At 41.6% G+C, this 24,323-nt stretch overlaps 1 protein-coding gene across 2 annotated transcripts in view; it reads left to right on the top strand.

Moving 5' to 3' along the window:
• KCNJ6 (potassium inwardly rectifying channel subfamily J member 6) overlaps nucleotides 1-24,323 on the top strand; it is a 157,839-nt gene that overhangs the window by 20,806 nt on the left and 112,710 nt on the right. Inside the window, exon 1 of one of the 2 annotated variants that reach the window (XM_069945303.1) lies at nucleotides 19-76. The exons of the other annotated variant lie outside the window; for it this stretch is intronic. The gene's annotated coding sequence lies outside the window, so the exon portion shown is untranslated. Of the gene's footprint in view, nucleotides 1-18; nucleotides 77-24,323 lie in introns of those variants that run through there. 2 annotated transcript variants of the gene reach the window in all.

A 24,323-nucleotide genomic window follows, 5' to 3' on the forward strand; every position in this document is an offset into this window, starting at 1 on the left:
GTACTGAGCATGCCTGACCACCTTTCATGGGTTGTGGCAACAGGTTGTTAAAACAATGCAAGGCACATGGACATTGGTAAGTATATATCAGAAGTACATTTTAAATATGGACATTTGTTCATTTGAAATGTTTAATTTCACATAATGCATCAGTTTAGACCTAGTTTTATTAATGGCACAACCACATCATAGTGGCCCCTGTGCCGGTGTAAGGACACCAATAAGTAAAATAGTGCATTAAAGTTGGGGGCCCGGATACAGATTTTGCATTAAGGACCTCATTCAGGGCTTGACAATACATTTAAAAGGGAATATTGGCATATACTTCCGTGTACTGTCAGAGAGGCCATTGAATTTTATAAATTTAAGTTAATGTACTCAGCTAGTACAGAACCACCAACAGTAAGGCTGGAAGTTTTTATTAAATCACAAATAAATGAGAGACAAACTGACCGATCAAGGACAAATGCATTGAGCAGCAGCTTAATAATAAATCAAAGCAAAAAATAATACAAAGTCACAAATCATGACCCTTGAGAAAGTCCTAGTGGCGGAACCCGTGGGGTGTTCTGTTCTGACTGTATCTTGAGTGGCAGCTGGTCATTTTTTGCACTTTCTATGGTGGTCTTGTATTATATTTTTGATATGTATATTTAGCATCTATTTTTGCTTGATTTGGGGTTTGAGGTCCTTTATGATTTGTGACTTTGTATTATTTTTTGCTTTGATTTATTATTTAGCTGCTGCTCCATACATTTGTCCGTGATCGGTCAGTTTTTGCTGAGTTGCATCAGAACCAGCAAACAGTAATGTACTGTGTTTTTAAGTGAATTTAAATGCTTGTCCCTCGTTTATATGTGATTTAATAAAAACTTGGTTATTTTTCTATCATAACTCAGGAGGTGCAGTTAATTTTTTCTCTTAGTGGTTCGGTACTATATTGGTGGTTCTGTATTATGTGTTCAGGTTGTGATGACTAGCACGCCTTTTTGTATTATTTGTGGTGCCGGCCCTTTCTCTGTATACTTAATGTACTCAGCTAGTGACTATGTTCTACCCATTTTCCTAACTTTTTACTTAACCAGACTTAAAGGTACAGCGGATTGTTCCCATTCACTGACAGCAAGCATAAAGTTAGAAAATTCTGCGGCGTTTAAATGCAAACTACGTGAGGAAACTGTACAACTGTTATATCTCTGAGCCTAGTTGTGGCCTTAGAAGGTGCTGACTGCAGATAACGCTTCTATCTCCCGTATCTACATATCAAGGAATGCAAATAGCCTCCTGGTCGGTGGGGTCAAGCTGTGCACAGCGATTCTAGGATAACTGGACTGCAGCTCATCCCGAGGCTCCAAGAACGTACGCAGGCAACTCAGTACCAGAAAAACACGTTGGCGAGAAGGCAAAATCAATTTACAGTCAGAAATGCCTGCAAGTGTTTGCAGAAAGGCAGAGACACCGTAGGGAGTTCTTCAAGAGCCGGGGAAGCTCACAGTGAAATGGCTTGAGAAACTATAGAGCTCGCCTCGTAGCCCCCGGTCTTTTCATGCGTACATTGGCAGGGTCTGCCATGAGATGGGGAGGATGTAAATTTACATAGCCGGAGAGGGTCATCATACATTGTCAATAAAATCACAATTACAGGCCTGGCGTGTAATCCGTGGGGGATATTAACATTGTATTACACGTGTCAGATGCAGCCTGCGGATAATGTATACTACTAATTTGTTCCACCCTTTTGCTGGAGCTTTAAGTCCAGTGTTTACCTCTGTGCCAAACATAATCTTTACAGCGTGTTTCAGAAAGCAAAAGCGCAACGCCGTTCGCATACTAATGAAGCCAATGCGTCTCCGCTCTGCCGTCTTTCTGACGGTTCGAACGTAGCAGAGCCCATAAGGTTGTGCTAATTTACAGTCCTGACTTTTTCCATGGAAATCCATTGGGTGGGAACAGATTACCACTGGGTAGACAACAGCAATAGAGGAGTGTGTTGATCTCAGGGGAAGCAGTGACCTGTTCACTTATTCAATGATGTAAGCGAGGATAGAGGTGTATGTGACAGAGAGGATAACATGCTTTTTTCATATTAGTAAGTATTAGGCTGGGTCTGATGAAGCCATTTCCTTCTATACACACATATTCTGTCATGAATGTTCTGGGATTCCTGACAACAGCAGAGGAAGAGTGTGCTGATCTTGAAGGAGGTAGTGACCTGTCTACTCATGTTATGGTAGTGATTCTAGGGATGCCTCTTATGAGTCATTTGTTTAATGAAGTCAGGGATATAATTTAGGGCTGAACATGAACAAGGACAGCAAGAATAGAATATCCTTTTGACAACCATATCAAGGCAACAATGAGAGCAGAAGAAGAGAAGTGTGCTGATCTTGTGGGAGGCAGTGACTTATCCACTCATGTTTTATTAGTAAATCTAGGGTTTATGTTATAAAGCATTGTCCTGAGGATGGCATGGGTAGAATAGCCCATTGCAATTCATCCTGGGCAGCGGAAGAACAAGTATGGACTGATCTTGTGGGAGGCAGTGACCTGTCCATGGATAAGATGCGATTATTCTGTTAAATGTGAGAAGTAAACGCCAAAGCACAGCAAGGATAGAATATCCTATTGCCGATCATATTCTGCAGCAGAAGTGGAGTATGCTGATATTGAGGGAGGCAGTGACTTGTTATGATATTAGTGAGATTAGGGGTTTGTGTTATGAGGCATTATCCTAAGGAAAGCATGGTAAAGATGTATAGACATTTATATTCTGAGAATAATGACAACAGCAAAGGAGGATGGGGCTGATTTTGTGGGATGCAGTGACTTGTCCATGGATTTTATGATACTTTTATAAGGGTTGTGTGTTATAGGGCATTATACTGAGGAAGATATTGATAAATTTTCATATTGACACTCATGTCCAGGGTATATTGATAACAGCTGTAGAAGATGGAGTTGACCTTGTGGAAGGGCAGTGACCTATCTATTCAAGAGATGTTGCAAGAATAGGGAAGAATTTTTTTTCCTGAGGTTTTCATGAATAGAGCAACCTGCTAGTACTCATATACTGCTACAAGTGATAGCAGCAGAAGTGGAGTGTGCTGAAGTTGTGAGAGACATTAACATCTTTTATGCTAGTAAGCACGGCATCCTGCTTCCTACATCCAGTGTTTCCATTTAGGAGGACTCCAGATCTTTGGACATATAAACAAAGTCTAAGGCCTTATTCACACATCCCGTAATCTATGCATCCATATTCTCATATTCAAGTTAGTGCACATTGTTGTCTATTGGTTTATTCACATGACCAATAGATTACAAGGATGCAAACCAATGCTGAAAACAGACATGTCCTAGTGTGGACCCAGATTTTTTTTTACGGATCCTCTCATAAAAATCAATGGGATCCGCTATTTTTTACAGATGGAAATCTGTTTGGCATCCGTATACGGATGAGTTATAATTGATATATTGGGGGGTAAAAACGATTTACAGAAATACGGATGCACTACAAATGCGCTACATATGCCCAATCCGTAATTTTAATCGGATCGTATGGGTGGATGGCGGGAGTAATCTACGGACTTGAAAAAAATACTGAACTTTTGCATAAGGCCTAAGTTGACAGAAATCGACCCCACCCCACCTCAGACAATGGAAATGATTAGTGCTGTAGCAGAAGATAATTCTGATCATCATGTGCGGGGCAGTTTACAGGTTGTGATAATTTCTTGAAGAACAAGGTTGCTCAAAAGCAGATTCTTTCATACCGAATGCTCCTTTGGTGGCCCAGATTGTTACCGCGATGCTGTCAAGATGATGTAGGGATATTGTCGTGTCAAAACTTGATTCATTCACTTCTCCAGTTTACTAGGGTTGAATAATACAATTATATCTGTGCAAACAATCTGTGGCAGATTTATAGAAGCACGAAATGTAAAAAAAAAAAATCTCGCCTCCTCTGCTTTAGCTTCATACACCTGTTTTATTGTCACGCATTATGTACAAGATGCAGATAAAGCTGTGGCATTTCCCTGCATGGAAGAAGAATCGGAGATGAGGGCAAAGTAAATGTCTGCGCATCCACCTTTATCGTCATTGTGATTTTCTGCACTTATCTTGGTTATGTAACATGTTCCCAGTGTGTAATAAATTTGATACTAGGGATTCAGCAGGAAGATGGGTCAGGAGGGAAACCTTGTTGCTAAAAATGATTGTTCGGCATTTGATTACCGGTCTCCATCTATCCCTAGTGCAAGTAAAAATCATCAGAAATATATTATCTAACTATATGATGGCAGGTGCCTCCCATTGAGGCTACAGCCATTTCGCACATGTGCGCTTCATCTGTCTAGATGATGCCAGATGAAGCATGCATGCATGAAACGGCTGTTGTGTCAGTGGGACCCACCTGCCATGTATTGATCTGACCTGTATACTGGGGATCGAGCGGCATGGCCAATAATAAATTACACTTTTCTGGTGAGTTTCCTCAGCTCTTATTTCTTCTGGATGGATAACTATATGATGAGTGAAGGGATGTCAGAATTTGGATGCAAAACCAACACTGGGTTCTTTGTCAGGAAGCGTGGAGCTCCCATTGAACCTTATTGATTATAAGAGATCAGTATGGATTGATGGGATCATTGGTGATACTGTATCCTGGGGATGAAATTTATCCTATTTTAGTAGAAAGGGAGTCCTGCAGAACCCTTATTATAACAGAGAGAAGAGTGTGTAATGCTTCATTTAGACTGTGGGGGTGCTGTAGGAAAATTGAACACTTTCTGACGTATTTCCTCACAGATTGCAGCTGATAGCTAACAAGTTGTTATCGGGAGACCATTGTTGTCAAAAAGTATCATCATTACAATAAAGAGTAAGAAGGGAAGCTGAGCATGCTTTAGGACCCCATTATGTGTACTGATGCACAATGTAAATGATCGCCCATCTTGTAAATCAGGCTTAACCACAGGGAGGGCTGGATCATTTGTGGACCCCACTGCTTCAATTATTCCATAACATAGGCCGACAAAAGATAATTTTTTTAGCAGGTTAGAATGTATCGATCGATCAATGAACAAGTGTTTGCTCATTCGTTGGCAGATATATGATTCAATTACTCAGAGACATAGGGGGAGATTTATCAAACTGGTGTAAAGTAGAATTGTCTTAGTTGCCCCTAGCAACCAATTTAATTCCACAATTTATTTTTCAAAGAATATGGGAGGAATGAAAAGTTGAATCTGACAATTCTACTTTACACCACTTTGATAAATCTCCCCCATAGCAGCCTGTTCAATGGGGCCCTTAGCATTGTAACACCCAACATACAGGGTATATGAGCAGTATTATACTACAGTGGAGGTCAATATCTGCCTATAGCAGTGTACGTTACAGCACACCCACTGTAATTGTGGGATCCAGCAGAATCCATTGGATATCATTAGTGCTTGCTGACAATTGTTGCACTTTCTGTGACACGAGATCCAATATATCCTATAGACAGGGGAGGGGGTAATAATGAACGAAGCCCTCCCACACAGAAGTCAAAGTAATGTGGAGGCTGATTCCTTTTTATTATTTCTCCCTTTTTGCTGTTTGTGCCTCTGCATTGAATTGTAAAACGCTCATTACGAGATCCCGGCATCGGCTGCAGATCATTAGCCAGTAAGATTTACATGCTGAAGACCTCCAGGAGCTCTGTGTGTCTCACATACTCTCTCTGGATGAGTGCCTTCATGGGGATATACCAACACTGCACCCTACTCAAGGGAAAGAAGCCCCCCACCCCCACTCCAAGCCATGAATAAATAGCAAGGCTGCTATGTATATGAACATACATGTGATGAGTGGGATGTTCTTGTGTGCGCTCTACTAGAATTTTGGTTTTGTGAAAATACTTTATCATTGTCATCTTGAAGAAATCAGTAGAAGACTTAAGACAATATACACCATAAGGACATAGATAGATAGATAGACAGATAGATAGATAGATAGATAGATAGATAGATAGATAATAGATAGATAGATAGATAGATAGATAATAGATAGATAGATAGATAGATAGATAGATAGATAGATAGATAATATGTAATAGATAGATAGATAGATAGATAGATAGATAGATAGATAAATAGATAGATAGATAGATAGATAATAGATAGATGGATGGATGGATAGATATGTAATAGATAGATAGATAGATAGATAGATAGATAGATAGATAGATAATAGATAGATAGATAATAGATAGATAGATAATAGATAGATGGATGGATGGATAGATGATATGAAATAGATAGATAGATAGATAGATAGATAGATAGATAAATAGATAGATAGATAGATGATATGTAAAAAAAAATTGATAGATAGATAGACAATAGATAGATGGATGGATGGATAGATGATGTGTAATAGATAGATAGATAGATTTTATGTAAAAAAAATAGATAGAGATAGATAGATTTTATGTAAAAGATAGATAGATAGATAGATAGATAGATAGATAATAGATAGATGGATAGATAGATAGAGAGATAGATAGATAGAGAGATAGATACTGCTTAATAAAGCTCTTAATGTTAGAGAGAAACATTGCAGATTTTGGGTGAAATAAAAGACACCGTTTTTTTTAATTTCTGGAGTGCTGAGGTCTCTTGCCATTTTTGTATACTGGCACTTATGGTCCTTCGAGTCCTGACTGCTGGGCACCCACCTTTCTTGCTTCTAAGGAATGCTGCAAGACTTTCTGTTTTTATAGGTAGATAGATACTGTAGATAGATAGATAGATAGATAAAAAAAAAAGAAAAAAGCGGCACTCAAGGTATATAGTATAGGGGTGCCAGCGGTAAACACCCGGGTCCAGGGTGTATGCAATATAAATCAAAAATATACCGCAGCACACCTCAATTGCAATTGAAAAAAGTGGTTTATTTACCCATGTAAGGAAATATAACGTTTCAGCTCAAGCGATATGAGCCTTTCTCAAGCAGTGACTTGAGAAAGGCTCATATCGCTTGAGCTGAAACGTTGTATTTCCTTACATGGGTAAATAAACCACTTTTTTCAATTGCAATTAAGGTGTGCTGCGGTATATTTTTGATTTAGATAGATAGATAGATAGATAGATAGATAGATAGATAGATAATTGATAGGACACAGTCTCTGTGGGATGCAGTAGTGGTGGATGCAGTATCTATTACACAGTGTTACCTGCTGCTGGTATAATGTAACCCATGGATCTGTAATCAGTGTGGTACACAGGGGATCAGGGAGAGGTGAGGCTCCAGTGCTGTCATTTCCATGATTAACACTTATTGATTGTGGGGACAGGGTGAGGTGAGCACAGAGGTAACAATGGATGCTGTACAATTAGCAATGATGTTATTTCAGATGCATCCGGACTTCCATACTACTGAGCTATAACAGAGCTGAGATGTCAGGTGTAGCAGAGCAGAGTTTGTAATGTCTGTTATGAGGCAATATCCCACTACTGTATTTGCAGAATTACACAGGATTACTGATAGACCTATATCTTAAAGAGAGGGATTCTATCTATTTTTTTATGTCTGTCTCTCATATCACAAATCTATCATGTTTCTATATTATCTATCTCTTTATTATCTATCTAGTTCATATCTATTTCATATTTCATATCTATCTATTATTAATAATCTCCTATCTATTTATCTATCTATCTGTCATCAATCATCTATTATCTATCTATCTATCTATCTATCTATCTATCTATCTATCTATCTATCTATCTATCCATCCATCCTTCCATCCATCCATCCATCCATCCATTATCTATCATCTATCTATCTATCTATCTATCTATCTATCTATCTATCTATCTATCTGTCTATCTCCTATCTATCCATCCATTATCTATCATCTATCTATCTATCTATCTATCTATCTATCTATCTATCTATCTATAAATCTGATAGACTGTATTAGTCATTTTGGAGAAATATAATCTATTTTAAACATTTTTTGCGTTATTTTCTGTGGATGAAATACCTGTGCAGATAATTGATCAATGACACTTGAGTTGCACTGAACCCTTTTAGTAAAGTCTCTGCATTTAGCCGGTATTAGTTTGCTGCATAAAACTCAGAGAATAGAAAGTTCTTAGAGTTTCAGATCCCAAATCTCAATTATTTATAGGAATGTGAAATTCACTTGTCAAGCCCAAAATGTAACCTGCTGAATATTTCATTGGATTTTGCACTGTAGTGCAAGCTATTTCCATAGACTTCAAAAGAGGATCTTTGTGAAAGAGACTACAATAACAAAGTGTAGCCTGTATGTACAAATGTGCTAAATGCCTGGGATTGCCTGCCCTGCAAGATAAAGGAGAACTAAACGGAATATTTATTTCCTTACATTTCCCTACTATGTAGATTTGCTATTGTTCCCGCAACTATGGGAGGTTCACAGCATAAAAAAAATTATAAAACTCTTCTCAAACTATAGATCTATGCAAATTGAGCTCCCTTTAGTAGCAGCAGAACTAATTTTACGATTTGGCTTGTTTTTCTAAAATCCTCCAAGGCAGGATTCCAGGAAGTAGGAAACTCCGCCCCCGAGGTTCTTTTACATATGGATTAGATTAATGGCGGGCTACTATGAAATTCTAGAAAAGACATTTTAGGGAAGGAATTATTTTTTGTGGAGTGGATAAGTTTAGTCATCAAAAAAGCTGATTAGTATTTAAGAGTAAGAGTTTCACTTGACTAACATATGATCCAACACTGGGGATTTACTAATGTTCTTGTGGTTAAACGAACAGGAATTCCCTCTGTTGTGTCCAACATAGAAATGATGAAGGGAGATATGGCAACATAAAAGGGAAGAACTGCAAAGACACGATTTTAGGGGTTACAGTATCCTGCGATGATAATCAGCAGTCAGATCACGGTGGCCATGGCTTGACTGGCTTATATGCTGCACCCTAAATTGGAGCTGGGGAATAGGGGCATCCATTTGTGAGTTCTTGAACCCAGCAGTTTCTACTTTTGCCTCTGTCGAACATGAGCTACGGATGAGAATTTGCCATTTGCCATGTTGTATATTTTGATAACACAAAACATTGAGCCAAGTAGAAGGAAGCATAAAGGGTTAACATATAGAGGAGAACTCTCTATATCCCTGCATCTCATTTCATGTCCTGAGCCTCGCAGAGAAGACAATTGGCGTCAATGTGTCTATTAATTCCCTGTGATCAAAATATTAAGCTGGCGAGGAAGTCGGAAGTAGGAAAGAGTTGAAATGCAGGGCAAAGAGGAGGCCATAGGTCATGTCGTCACAGCTGCTAGATGCTTCCTCTAGATGATGGGTAATATAGATGTGTGCAATGTATAAACAGGAAAAGATGACAGCTGTGGTGGCTATATTGGTGCCCATGGTGGCACACATTGGTTTGCACATCCAGCTTTGCAATACCTTTTACATAAATTAAACATCTTTCCATTTTATTATAGCTTTTTTCTGCTCGACTGCTTCTTCTATTAAAATGAATAAAATCCTCAGAGGAGGAGTTTGTACTCCTAACACAATGGTGTTAGCAGTCCTGAGCTCTGAGCACATTGCACCGACCTTAAGGGCAAAAATATATCTATTGGTATATCAGTTTATGCCATCTTCACCCTAAAGTGGGCAAATGGGGTGGTCCTGGGGCAACTAACTTTGTTAACATTAGCAAATACGGAATTGTCTAATTTCCATAACTACAATAGGGGGCCTGCATTGACCTATACTTCCGATGTTCAAGTTAACTCCACTTAGTGGTGGCTAGAGGCTGACTGAATTTTTTATCTTTCGGGATAAGATGTGGGAAAAGTGAGCACTGTGCACACATATATATATATATATACAGTATATATATGCAAATTTTCCCAGAAGAAACCATTGAAATTCAGACAATTGGTTCCACACCCCAACCACAATGAATTTTTTTTAAATTCTGAATAACATGTAAAACAAATGAAACAAGTATTTAAAAAAGCTAATTATGTCATATTATAAGTTACTGTACAGTATAGCAATCAGCATATATAATATGTGCATAAAAATGAAAAAACAGCAGCAGTTTGTAGGTACAGGATGGAACTACAGAATCCCATAATTCAATAGTGTAGTACAACAGGCTAGAATAGAGAAGCAGGGCTGCTGTCAGAGATTTGTGTGGTCACTTGTCAGCAATGTTCAACATGGACCAATTAGGAAGTGAGAATTACAGAGCTGTGCAGGAAGACAGTGACAGAAACTTTATATAAAGCAGTGTGAATGGCTGAGTGTAAGTGCAGGCAGATTATAGCAGGAATGGAGAGGATGGGAAGCACAAGGGCTGACAGAGACTACAGGAAGCATGAAGGAATGAGTAGGGCATTTGTAGACACAGTATAGCAGCACTCTCTGTCCAGAGACTTCCCGCTTTAGAGTACAGTGCTGTAGACCACTCTATGCAGACCATACCCTTTCCCACTTCCCCTCCCACCCAGTACAGGGAGCTCTTAAACCAGCAATGCTCTTAAACCAAGTTCCAATTTTGAAAAACTGTGAGCTCTTCTTGCAAAATGCTCTCAATCCAAGTTACTCTTAAACCAAGATACCACTGTATTGGGGATATATTGGGGAGAGAGGGGCAAAAATTCATTACGGGCAGAGGGTGGCTGGAAAATAAAAAAAGAAGTTATAGTCACCCGTCCTGGTGCCTGTGCAGAGACGCCTTTTGCTCCTGGACCCCGCAAGCTGTTTTCTGAGCTCCCTTCTGGCTACGTCATGACCTGTCTGACAGATTCCCCACTGTTTGCAGTTACAGAGGTCAGATGTTTCCTGGAACTCTTGACCAGGTTTGCAGACACTGCAACAGGGATTGTGTACCATTCCCCCATACAAATCTTCTCCAGATCCAGATCCTTCTAATGGAACTGGTCCTTAGTCCAGATGGTCCATATGGTCATTGGCAAACTTGGAACGGGCCTGGACATGTGCTGACATGACCAGGAAAACCTTGCTTATTGTGTTTCTAACACTAATCTTTGAAACTGTGGCCCCATCTCTCTTCAGGTCATTGACCAGGTTCTCCCATGTAGTACCATTCTGATTCCTGACCTTTTTCAGATTAATCCTTACCCCGCAAGGCAAAGTTTTGCATGGACCAAGGAAGATTGACAGTCATCTTGCGTTTCTTCCTTTGCCTCATAATTGCACCAACAGTTGTTGCGTTCTCACCAAACTGCTTGCCTATTGCCCTGTAGCCCTTGCCAGCCTTGTGCAAGTCTACAGTTCTACCAAGTCTACCAAGTGTACCTGGTGTCCTTAGACAGCTCTTTGGTCTTGACCATTGCGGGGAGGTTGGAGTATGATTGATTGTGTGGACAGGTGTTTTTTATATAGGTAATGAGTTCAAACAGGTGCAGTTAATACAGGTAATAAGTGTTAAGTAGGAGGAGCTTCTTAAAGAAAAACGAACAGGTCTGTGAGAGGCGGAATTCTTGCTGGTTGGTAGCTGATCAAATCCTTATTTCATGTATTAAAGTGCTAAATAATTATTTAGCAATCATACAATGTGATTGGAATTCTTTTTATAGATTCAGGTGACGTGTACCTACGATATAAGATACACATCTTTCTATTATTTATAGGTGGGAAAACTTGTAAATCAGCAGAGTATCATATACTTGTTTACTCGACTCTATATGTATGTGTGTGTGTGTGTGTGTGTATTTGTTTGTTTGCTTCCTTTTTCAGATGTGGCCCATGACTTGTTCCCTGGGGTCAAATGATATTTTATAATGTTCCTGTTCCTAGCCATAATGCAGTAAATTTTCTTATAGCGCTCAGCACAAGGTCACACAATGTAGATTCTATACGTTCCCCCATATACAGAGTGCTGCATTATTTAGTTCCATTAAACATATTTCTCTGTTGCTGTTTTCTATTATTTATGATGTGACGCACAGCGCATTGCTCTAATGCTTAATGTGCAACCAGTTGCCTTGTGATCTAAACACAGAGTGAGCAGAGCTGGATTTGTCATTTATCACTTTGGTGCCTGGTCATACTTGCAGACTTATCCCCATACGACAAACTCAACACTGCTGCGTCGACTATCATCCTTGCTATATCAGTATTGTATATGATCCGCAGCCATGAAGGCTATGGTGTGCGTTCCGGGGCCGTATAATTTTGCTCACTTTTGCTATTTATTGGTGTAATGTTCTTCCAGTGAGGTGGAGTTCAGCGAGTTATTGAATCGAAGCAGCGAGAACAAACATTTGTATATCAAACAAAGCAATGGGATTAGGTTTATTTATCATCTAGAAGGAAAGGTCGGCTCTCCTGTGTGGTATATTTTTCCAGATGAGAAACTAACTGGCATACAAACAATAGCCGGGCCACACCGCCATGATTTATAGATAAAGTTATCAAGGATGTAATATTGATGACCACAAACCATGGAGAGATTTTAAAAAACTGTTTTTTAGTAAAGCCAATCAGAACTCAGCTTTCATTTTACTAAAACTGTGTTGTATTGTGTTGGTAAGAAGATCTGAAATGTTATAGGATGTTGCCTAGCAACAGCAGGCTCAGTAAGTGGGTGACTACTCTGAATCTCCATATTTCTGGAGAGAATGACAAAAAAACGCTACTCTACAGGGCTACTGGTGATCACCACCACACCTAGGGGGCAAAATATTACACCCATCATCCAGCATAGAAAGGATATTTAGAACATACCTCCCAAGTGTCCCTTTTTTGGAGGGACAGTCCCTACTTTTGACCCATATCTCTCTTTTTGACCTAGAAATCTTTGTTGCTCTAGAAAGTGTCTGGTTTGATACTTTATAGACCCAAACTTGCACATTATTCTATCATGTAGTGCAAGTTGCATCCTAAAAATTGTATATTTGGATGAATCTTGTGACTAGGGATGGTCCGAACCGTACGAACCCGAACTCTCGGTAATGATTCCCGCTGTCTGCCCCCTCCGTGCAACGGGCGATCCAGCAGGAGGACCACCTGGAAAACTGGGATAAAGCCATAGCCATAAGCTGTATCCCAGTTTTCCAGGCGGTCCTCCCGCTGTATCCGCCCGCTCCACGGAGTGGGCAGACAGCGGGAATCTGATGCCGAGCGTTCAGGTTCATACAAACCCGAACCTCGGAGGGTTCGGACCATCCCTACTTGTGACATTATGGCCCTTAACACATGCAGACTCATTTATTTGTATGGCTCCATACACACATCTGTAAGTGTTACGGATCCATTTTAGGGACATGATGTGTGCTGCAAAAAATGATTAAGCCATTGTGCAGTAAGTGTCACCTATATGACAGAGGGTCCCTGCAAATGCAAACACACATTTGTAATCCTGTCCTCAGTTGTGGGTCCGCACTTACATACAGGGTTATTGTTGTTTGAATGGGCCCTAAGGATGCATTCACACATTTAGGATCTGCTGTCTGTAAAATTTTCCTAGACTGAACCACAAGTGTCCCTCTTTGGCCATCCAAAAAGTTGGGAGGTATGATTTACAATGAGGGTTTTTATTTGGGCATCTGATGGTCCTTGTACCTGGGCAATGTCCATAGATAGATAGATAGATAGATAGATAGATAGATAGATAGATAGGAGATAGATAGATAGAAGATAGATAGATAGATAGATAGATAGATAGATAGATAGGAGATAGATAGATAGGAGATAGATAGATAGATAGATAGATAGATAGATAGATAGATAGGAGATAGATAGATAGATAGATAGGAGATAGATAGATAGATAGATAGATAGATAGGAGATAGATAGATAGATAGATAGATAGATAGGAGATAGATAGATAGATAGATAGATAGATAGATAGATAGGAGATAGATAGATAGATAGATAGATAGATAGATAGATAGATAGATAGGAGATAGATAGATAGATAGACATTCCCTCCTTCTTGAACATCACACTATCTCTTGTCCTCTGTACATGGTAAATGACCCACAGCATCTTACACTTGATAATCCGCAGGAACAGCCAGTTAGACATAACAAAATGAATTATCTGTGTCAAAAACATTGAGCCGCTGATTTCTCCTCATCAGTCTCTTGGAGATTCGGTTCCCCATTACTGGGAGATAAACGGCGAGAAGCAGGAGATGGATCACTGAGTGACGGGAGGCCGCAGATCACCCAGCTTCTTAAAGGGTCTTCTTAAATTTCTTAAAAACTCCTAATAAGTGAGTTAATTGTTCCTCTGAGCCAGGTGTGTGCCAGGAACAGTGCCCCCCCCCCCCCCACACACACACACACACATACACATATACATACAAACACACACAATACTGAAGGGGTAAAAGGGGTACTTAGCTGTTAGGTCACATAACTGACCTAAACTACTCTCTTATTCCAAAATTTTATTGATAAAGTTTTTGGGATCCATCAGGCAGAATTTAATTCAGTAACTTGCACTAAATAGAAAAAGTTCTGATAGTTTTGTAGAAGTGGCAGAGTGTGGACATTATGGCTACTGTCAGGAAATTATTGCTTTCCTATAAATAAAGTTGTAGCGGTTGGGTATACAGTGTTCTCCTGCGGTGGTTTACGGAGCGCTGTCAGAATAACGTAGAGCTTCTCCCGGTGTAAAGAGCCATGAATAAGAGATAAATATGCAGCTGCTGTGGAGGTTATTCATCTGATTTGTTGCCATATGGTGGAGGATGAAATATAACGTGCCGCGCACACAATCCGTTCGTCTCCGGGCCTTGTGGTGTGGCAACAAAAGACGGCATTTTGTATTATATGCTGAACATCCACAATAATGTACCGGATTGTAAATTCTAACAGTATAACTAGGAGTTGTAATAAAAAAAATTCAAACAATTCCAATTTGTAGACACTATATGGCGGCGTACAGCACTATTACAGCAAAACCATATAAAACAGTTTTTTTAAGGAAACATTATAAAGATACGGTAAATATGTATAATCAGGAATTTTTTGCCGCCTGATGTTTCTGAAATAAAAAATAATGCAATTGTGAAGCTAAAAAATCTCTAATCGTTTTGTATATACAGCTCCTTTGCAGACCTATGAGTCTCCATAATAACAGACTACATTTCCTGTAGTCTGTTACCATGGAAACGCAGCTCTGTATAGGAGCTGTTTACACAGGTTTGTCACCCTGTGTAATTGCAGCCATGCTCACTTCCATAACTCCTGTACTTCTTGTGAATATACATCTGGATAGTAGAGAGTATGATGACTGCAGTGTCTGACTACAAAGGGTTTCCTTGTAGTCTGTTACCTTGAAGATACATAAGATCTGCATGGTAGCTGTTTACACAAAATGTTTCTTTCTTTCCTTCACTAAAGGTCCTATTCCACGGAACGATTATCGTTCGTATTCGGCCGAAATCGGCCGCTACGGACGATAATCGTCCGGTGGAATAGAGTGCAACGATCAGCCGACATCGTTCATGTCGGCTGATCGTTGCAGTCGCTTGTTTTTCAACATGTTGAAAAACAAGCGACTGATATAGCAGCGATCTGCTGCCGTCGCTCCGTTGAATAGGAGCATCGGCAGCAGACGCTGCTGTATCCTATGGGCTGCCCGGACGATCAGCGATCACCCGGGAGGACCGCCTGGAAAAATGGGATACAGCCTATGGCTATGGCTGTATCCCATTTTTCCAGGCGGTCCTTCCACTGGATCCACCCGCTGCACGGAGTGGACAGACAGCGGGAATCATTACCGAGGGTTCGGGTTCGTACAAACCCGATCCGAACTCGGTTCGGACCATCCCTAATAGGGGCTGTGCCTCTACATCACACAATCACTGGAAGGGCTGTCATGGGACAGACCTGCAACATCTAGAGAGAGTTGTAAGTTACAAAGTAGGACCACTTACCTTCTTTGGTCATTCTGGGCTAAGTAGTCAAATGGGTGTGCTCAGTGATTGATTGACAGCTCTCTCTACACACACATTTAGCTGTCAGTCTCTGAGTGAGAAGGCCTATTTCAATGCAATTTTTGTAAATACCTATGTTATTATAATTTTTTGGGGTCTAGTTGTGCCTATTATCTGGTAATCTAGCACCTATTAGGTCGCTTGTATCACGGTTTAAAGGAATTGTATTATAGGATATCAGTATGTGGCAGGAACTAACACACCACCAGGGTATAGGGTGAGTCCTTTGATGTGATCCGTGAGACATACTCAGCTATGACCCCATAGAAGACTGTAATTGATGGCTGGGATTTCTGGCCTATTGACAGAGTAGATGGAAGAGATGACTGATAAGAAGGACACTGTGTTGGTTACAGCAGAATAAGACATCGTTTCATATTTTTTGCTGCAGAAAACAAGATTAGATGATGAAGTCCAGGGCTCAGGAATCAATTCTGACCTTTCAACATGGAAACAAGTCCTAATCATCTGTCAACATCATTTATCAAGTGATCCTAGGGATGTGTTACTAGGAGAGATGATGACATTAGCATTACAGATTGTCATTACAACATATGATCTTACTTCCTCTTCAGGCAGATGGAGATGAGAGAGAGAGAGAGAGAGAGAGAGAGAGAGATTTAGGATAGACACAGTTGTGCTCAAGAGTATACATACCTCAGCAAAAGTTTTGCTTTCTTGTCCCCTTTTTCAGAGAATATGAATGATAACACAAAAACTTTTTTTTCCAACTCATGGTTAGTGGTTGGGTGAGGCCATTTATTGTCAAACTTCTGTGTTTTCTCTTTTTAAATCATAATGACAACCAAAAACATTTAAATGACCCTGATCAAAAGTTTACATACCCTAGTTCTTCGTACCATGTATTGCCCTCTCAAACATCAGTGACAGCTTAAAGTCTTTTGTGGTAGTTGTGGATGAGGCTCTTTATTTTCTCAGATAGTAAAGCTGCCCATTCTTACTGGCAAAAAGCCTCCAATTCCTGTAAATTCCTGGGCTGTCTTGCATGAACTGAGTGCTTGATATCTCCCCAGAGTGGCTCAATGACATTAAGGACAGGAGACTAAGATGGCCACTCCAGAACCTTCACTTTGTTCTTAAATTCAAGGAATTTATAATGCCAGTCTGCATTGTTTAAACTGTGATTAACAAATGGGTCTCTGTAAAAACCAAACCACAGTCAAGTAGACGCACAGGTCAGCCACAACTGCCAGGAAAATTGTTTGGGATGCAAAGAATAAATAACATTAGCTGAAATACAGGACTCTCTGAAAACTAGCAGTGTGGCTGCTTAAAGAGGCACAATAAGGAGGCACTTGAAGAAAAATGAGCTGCATGGTTGATTCGCCAGAAGAAAGCCATTAATGCGCAAGTATATTGTCAGGAAGGTATCCTTGCAGAGCATTATGCGCCCCTCGGCTCGGGCTGTGCGGCCGGGAAGGCGCTGAAATTCTTGTTTTCTGTTTCTGTGTTTTTGTTTGCAGTGTGTGAACACTGGTTGATATGCTCACCTTTGTTGGGAGACACACCCGACTTCACCTGCTGAATTCTGTCTGGCCATGTCATGGTTAATCTGTGTTTTGGTTCTGCTGTGACTGACAGGTCGTCCTGCCAGTGGATCTGTTTTGTTCTCAGCTGTCTGTGCTTGGAGATCAGGGGGATGGTTCAATTATGTTCTGGACCAGAACCCTGGCCTCCTATATAACAAACCTCAGTCTGTGCACTTATTGCTGGTTATTGAGCTTGTCTCTGCCTGCTAGTGGTTCTGCTATTATCTGTCTTTTGCTGACCCTTCTGCCTTGTGTTCTTACTATCCTTGCTAGCTGCCTGCCCCTGACCATATCGCTTGTTTGTTGACTCTGCTTATAGGATTGTGATTTTGTACTGTGCTGCCCGATTGTTGTGACCCGGACTGTCGACTATTCTTTATTGTGTTTTGTCTGTCTGTCTTGTCTTTGTGTCCCACCTAGCCAGTGCAGGCACTGCCGCCCAGTTGCTTGCCGCCGTCTTAGGGCGGATTGTGGCAAGTAGGTAGAGGACAGTGGGCGGGGCTAAGCTTAGGGCTCACTGTCTTGTCTTGTCCTGCTGTCCGATTCCTAACATATATTGCCTATAATACACCAAACACCACAGAGACAAGTCTCAAAACTTCTGGAACAAGGTCAATAGGAATGATGAGACCAAATTTGAACTTTTTGGCCATAAATGTTACATTTGGAGAGGTGTCAACAAGGCCTATGGTAAAAGGATCACTATTCCTATTGTAAAGCATGGAGGTGGATGGCTGATGTTTTGGGGATTTATGAGCTACAAAGGCACCGGAAACAAGGTCAAAGTTGAAGGAAAGATGAATGCAGCAAGTATTAGCAAATACTGGAGGCAAATTTTCACTCATCAGCCCAGAAGCTGGCATGGGACGTACTTGGACGTTCTAGCATGACAACGGTGCAAAACACAAAGCCAAGTCGACCTGCCATTGGCTACAGCAGAACATAGTGAAGGTTCTGGAGTGGCCATCTGAGTCTCCTACCTGGGTATGTAAACTTTTGAGCACAACTGTGGATATAAAGATAAATAGAGCTAGAGAGATATTAGTATATATTTAGATAATAGATGGACAGATAAAGACGCTAGATGAATTAATGAATAAATGAATATATGGATGGGATAGATAGATAGATGTGCTTCAAGAAGATAGTAAGGACAGCAATGTGAAAAATTCCAGCTTTATTGGACAGACATAGGAGCGGGGGAGAGGAGTAGGGAAACTGTCCTAGATATTAAGATAAACAGATATATTAAGCATTTTTATCTAAACAACTATAACTGAATGTGTTGACCTTATATTAATGTTTTGCATCATTTTCAGCTGAATGGGGTGGAAGCGGAGGCCGAGTACATGTCAGCCCTTAGGCCCCTGACACCCCCACACAATGACACTTGCAAAACGTGGAAAAATAATTTTATAAGTTGTAAGTTTCCAGCCCTTGGGCCCTGGTAATGTTGTGTACAACATCATAACATGAGAAACCTCAGCAGTCCGCCTTCCTTGGTGTACAATCGAGCTGCAGCATGCGGCAAACTCCTTCCTGGAAAATGTTTGTAGAGGTGGTAGGAGCATAACCAGAGGAGGTGCAGAGGTGGTAAGGGCATAATCAGAGGAGGTGCAGAGGTGGTAGGAGCATAACCAGAAGGGGTGCAGAGGTGGTAAGGGCATAACCAGAGGAGGTGCAGAGGTGGTAGGGGCATAACCAGAAGGGGTGCAGAGGTGGTAGGGGCATAACCAGAAGGGGTGCAGAGGTGGTAGGGGCATAACCAGAGGAGGTGCAGAGGTGGTATGGGGCATAACCAGAGGAGGTGCAGAGGTGGTAGGGGCATAACCAGAGGAGGTGCAGAGGTGGTATGGGGCATAACCAGAGGAGGTGCAGATGTGGTAGGGGCATAACCAGAGGGGGTGCAGAGGTGGAAGAGGCATAATCAGAGGAGGTGCAGAGGTGGTAGGAGCATAACCAGAGGAGGTGCAGAGGTGGTAGGGGCATAACCAGAAGGGGTGCAGAGGTGGTAGGGGCATAACCAGAAGGGGTGCAGAGGTGGTAAGGGCATAATCAGAGGAGGTGCAGAGGTGGTAGGGGCATAACCAGAGGAGGTGCAGAGGTGGTATGGGGCATAACCAGAGGAGGTGCAGAGGTGGTAGGAGCATAACCAGAGGGGGTGCAGAGGAGGAAGAGGCATAATCAGAGGAGGTGCAGAGGTGGTTGGAGCATAACCAGAGGAGGTGCAGAGGTGGTAGGGGCATAACCAGAGGGGATGCAGAGGTGGAAGAGGCATAATCAGAGGAGGTGCAGAGGTGGTATGGGGCATAACCAGAGGGGGTGCAGAGGTGGAAGAGGAATAATCAGAGGAGGTGCAGAGGTGATAGGAGCATAACCAGAGGGGGTGCAGAAGTGGTAGGGGCATAACCAGAGGAGGTGCAGAGGTGGTATGGGGCATAACCAGAGGAGGTGCAGAGGTGGTAGGGGCATAACCAGAGGAGGTGCAGAGGTGGTATGGGGCATAACCAGAGGAGGTGCAGAGATGGTAGGGGCATAACCAGAGGAGGTGCAGAGGTGGTATGGGGCATAACCAGAGGAGGTGCAAGGGTGGCAAGAGGGTAACCAGAGAAGGTGCAGGGGTGGCAGGAGGATAACTAGAGGAGGTGCAAAGGTGGCAGTAGCTGCATAGGTGTCTGTTGTGAGGTGTCAGAAATCACTACCCTTAAACACCACGGGTGTTTCTGCTTAGAACACCCCTCGCAAAAGCCTGGTGCCTTAAAAGCAAAGTGGTGATGAAGCATTGTATAAGTTTGGCACTAGATATCAGTATTATGTATATTCATGTATATATGTTTCACAGCTGTAGTCATGTAAGGGTTACTGTATTGTATTATTCTGTACACCAATAAGAGTTAGGGTACTATTACACGGAGCAATTTTTAACGATTAACAACTAACGATAAACTATTGCAACTGAGATTGTTTATTGTTAACCTAAAATCATTTACCATATTACATAGAGCGAGTCGTTAGTTATGATCGTTACTACAATCGTTATTGCGATTGTTACTAAGATCGTTTATTCCTTCTGATCCCAGCAAAACAATGAACAATGTGCAATTACACTGAACAATTAGTGAATAAATGCGGAACTTGAGGGAACGAATGTGGAATTACAGCGAACGATTAGCGAACGATTCCGATAATTTGAGGTTCAGATCTAAATATACGATCAGCGACATACGAACGATTTTTCGATCGTTGCCTGCAATTACACAGAACGATTATAGTTTAAATTTGAACGATATAACGATTTTTTGCACGATAAGCGTCCCGTGTAATAGGGCCCATACTCTTTTTTTCTGCCTATCTCTATCCTCCTTTCTTTTCGCACTCTCTTTTCCTCCACTCACAGGAGCTGTTACATACACCCTGTAGGAAGTTGTTACATGGACATAGGAAGTGTAGACCCACACATAGTCAGTTCCTTTCTGTTTCTAAGTGGAGCAAGACACACAGATCAGGCATCCCTGCTGAGCTTAGCCAGGAGCCTGGCTCTGCCAGTTTCCCTGTCCGGGACAGACCAGCTGTAGTGTATCCCTATTGAGAACACAGAGACGATGCAGTGCTAAATACCTAAAGAGAGGACAAATCAGGGATCACCCCCAGCTCATGCCGTGAACATCTCTAAAAGTGCAGGACAGTATCCTAAAGTAGAGGAACTGATCTAGATAGAGCAAAGCAGCTAAGAGCCTACGTACCCTATCTCGCAACGCAGGTAACACCAGGACACCCTTGGACACTTCGCTCAACTCAAGTAACTAGGACTGTGGCCTGTGTCACCCTGATAGGGTGGGTAACCCGACACTGCAGGGAAAAAGGTGGTATAGTGACAAAGGTCAAAATATGGGCACAAGTATTCTTCTTATTTCAAGTATTCTCAAGTATTCTTCTTCTAAAAGTTCCAACAGAGCACAGTACTACATTGGGTTGGAGCTCTCACGACCTACTCCTCTCCACTCCTCTGAATGCTCTCTACTCTTCTCAGCACACAACCAAGTCTGCACTGCTACGTTACTCTACCTTATCAGCTCTCAGTATGGATCCGGTGAAAGGCAAGTCTGTATCAGTTACATATTATATGAGTTACTTGTATCACAGAAGATTTATTAGTAAAGAAAGAGTTTATTTATTCTACTGGGACTCGGTGATCATTGCACCCGCGCCTACACACAAGCTACACCATCCTTGGGTCATTTCTAGAGATGAGCGAACCTGGAGCATGCTCGAGTCCATCCGAACCCGAGCGTTCGGCATTTGATTAGCGGGGGCTGCTGAAGTTGGATAAAGCCCTAAAGCTATGTGGAAATCATGGATATAGTCATTGGCTGTATCCATGTTTTCCAGACAACCTTAGAGCTTTATCCAAGTTCAGCAGCCCCAGCTAATCAAATGCAGATTGTTCGGGTTCGGATGAATTTGAACCCGATTCGCTCATCTCTAGTCATTTCCCCTTTCTATGGGTGGCGGTACTGACAGTCCAGGTGGGTCATAACTCCACTCCGCACCACCGTGATAATCACCCAAGGGACCCATCACAACCCAGCAGGTCATCGACCATTGGGGAAAGGGTATAGCCAGCCACAAAAAACTAAAAGCAGGTGTGCCTCAATACCTGTGTGCTGTGTTAGCACTGGCGTCACGACAATCTTCCACCTGGCTGAGCCATACTCCACCGACCAACCACGACAGTAGTGGAGTCACACAATACGATCTAGCCAGTGACCGGTCGAGTACACACCACACTAACACACTAACTATCAATATGATACTCAGATAGAAGGTTTCTTCTCCTGGAGTGCATTATTTTACATTTGGATACATTGAACTGCAGTTTTCAGTTCTGACCACTTGATTCCTTCTAGATTGTTGGTTGGATTTGACACAAATCAGCAGCCCCCTAAACAAGTGACTATCTGCTCTGAGCTCTGAGCCATATACTTTCCCTGTAAGTGAATACTGTTTTGCAAACTTTTGAAATTGCTCCATAAATCTTGCAGGTCTCCACAGGTCTTGCATGTAGCGTGGAGCTGGTTCGGCCATTGCGGTAATTATTAATGTATTCTCCTATCAGTTTACACGCTGCTTTGTCTTCTCGCCTCTAAGAAGCTCCACCAGGTTTTGTTTGTGTCTACGAATTTCTGAGTCACTCGTGTCTGCAAACCAACAAATTGGTAATTGAATCCAAGGTTACCAGCTGTCAGGTTCTGGGCCAAACTCTGCGTCTCTATCCGGTGTTATGCAGAAAAACCCATCAGAAAAGAAAAAAATCTGATGAGACACAAAAAGCGGGAGTCTGGCTATGTGCGATTCCCTGTGTGCCCTGCAATGAAAACAAAGCAACAGGGCGAGTGAGAACCAGAGAACACAGATCACTGACTTCATGGCTGAGCTCCATGGAAATGATAAACAGCTTCTACCTGGAGAGAAGAATACAATCATAATGTGCTGAAATCTATGCAGCAACGCTACAAACTCATACCTGACCCCTCCGCTCCTCATTTATATTTCATACAGCAACTCAATGAAGCAAAACATGAAGCACAGAGGAAAGCTCCAAAAATGACACTGAAAAGATGAGTGGCTGCACACCTAAATGGGGGATTGAAAGGGATCATCTGGTTAAAAACGACCCTGAGGGAATCAATTTAGCATAGATCAGATTTGGTCAGAACATCTCAAAACATTCTGTAATATTTTATGTCCCCTTTTTTGGATGCTCAGCAGAGCAGCGATAAGCAGTAAAATACTGTATGCTAAGCAGCCCAGAGATAAGCAGTAATACTGTATGCTAAGCAGCCCAGAGATAAGCAGTAATACTGTATGCTAAGCAGTCCAGAGAGAAGCACTAATGCTGTATGCATCTCAGTTCTACACCTAGGGTGCTGTACAGAAGCAGGGACACCCATCTTTTGACAGGAGTCCCTGGCCTTCTACATACATTGTGTAGTAAATCACAGAGCAATCAGGGACATATAATATAAATCAGGAACAGAATCTAAAATTATTCTGAAAGTCTAATTGGCTTATTCAGGCCCCAAAACAAATCTCAAAGGATTCGCTCCCATAGAACTCTGTCTACACATTCTCTACTAATAACCATAAGAGTTAAGAGAGAACTAAAATGATTGAGTTCTTGTTACTTGAGTATTTTTTTCAATACTCGAGTGCTTGTCTGGAAGAGTCCTAAAACTTCAGCTAGGCTTACATTTATCAGTTCCATCCCTTTCAGATTCTTTTTTTAGAAACTAAACACAGCTGATGCCACAACTGATGCCAAAAAGGCATCAGTTGTCATCCAGCTTTCTATCCTTTTTTCCATCAACGGGCAGGCCGTATGGCAGAAAGCTGCAAGATGCGTTCTGACGTATGACGCGCCCGTAGGACGGTAGGGCAAAACCATCAGCACGGTGGAGGCTTCAAAGGGGAACTATCATCAGGTTAGACAAATCTAATTTGCTGATAGCCCCCATAGTACCAGGGACGCTAAGGAGGAAGGTATGTGTGTTACCATCCTTCTTGGTGCCAATGCCGTGCTGTAAGTTGGGGTAAACTCCACTCCGGAGCACCCTTAGGAGCACTGCCGCATCATCCGGCCGGCCCCTTATAATGATAATCAATGGAGGAGGTGGGAGGTGGGAGATGATTGTGACAGTGCTCCTGATGGAGACTTTTTATTTTACTTCAGGATCATGCTGTACTTGTTCCAGTATCAAGTACATTTGACTACCCTTATACTCAAGCGAAT

The sequence above is a fragment of the Dendropsophus ebraccatus genome, chromosome 11 (assembly GCF_027789765.1).
Source record: "Dendropsophus ebraccatus isolate aDenEbr1 chromosome 11, aDenEbr1.pat, whole genome shotgun sequence".
NCBI lineage: Eukaryota > Metazoa > Chordata > Amphibia > Anura > Hylidae > Dendropsophus > Dendropsophus ebraccatus.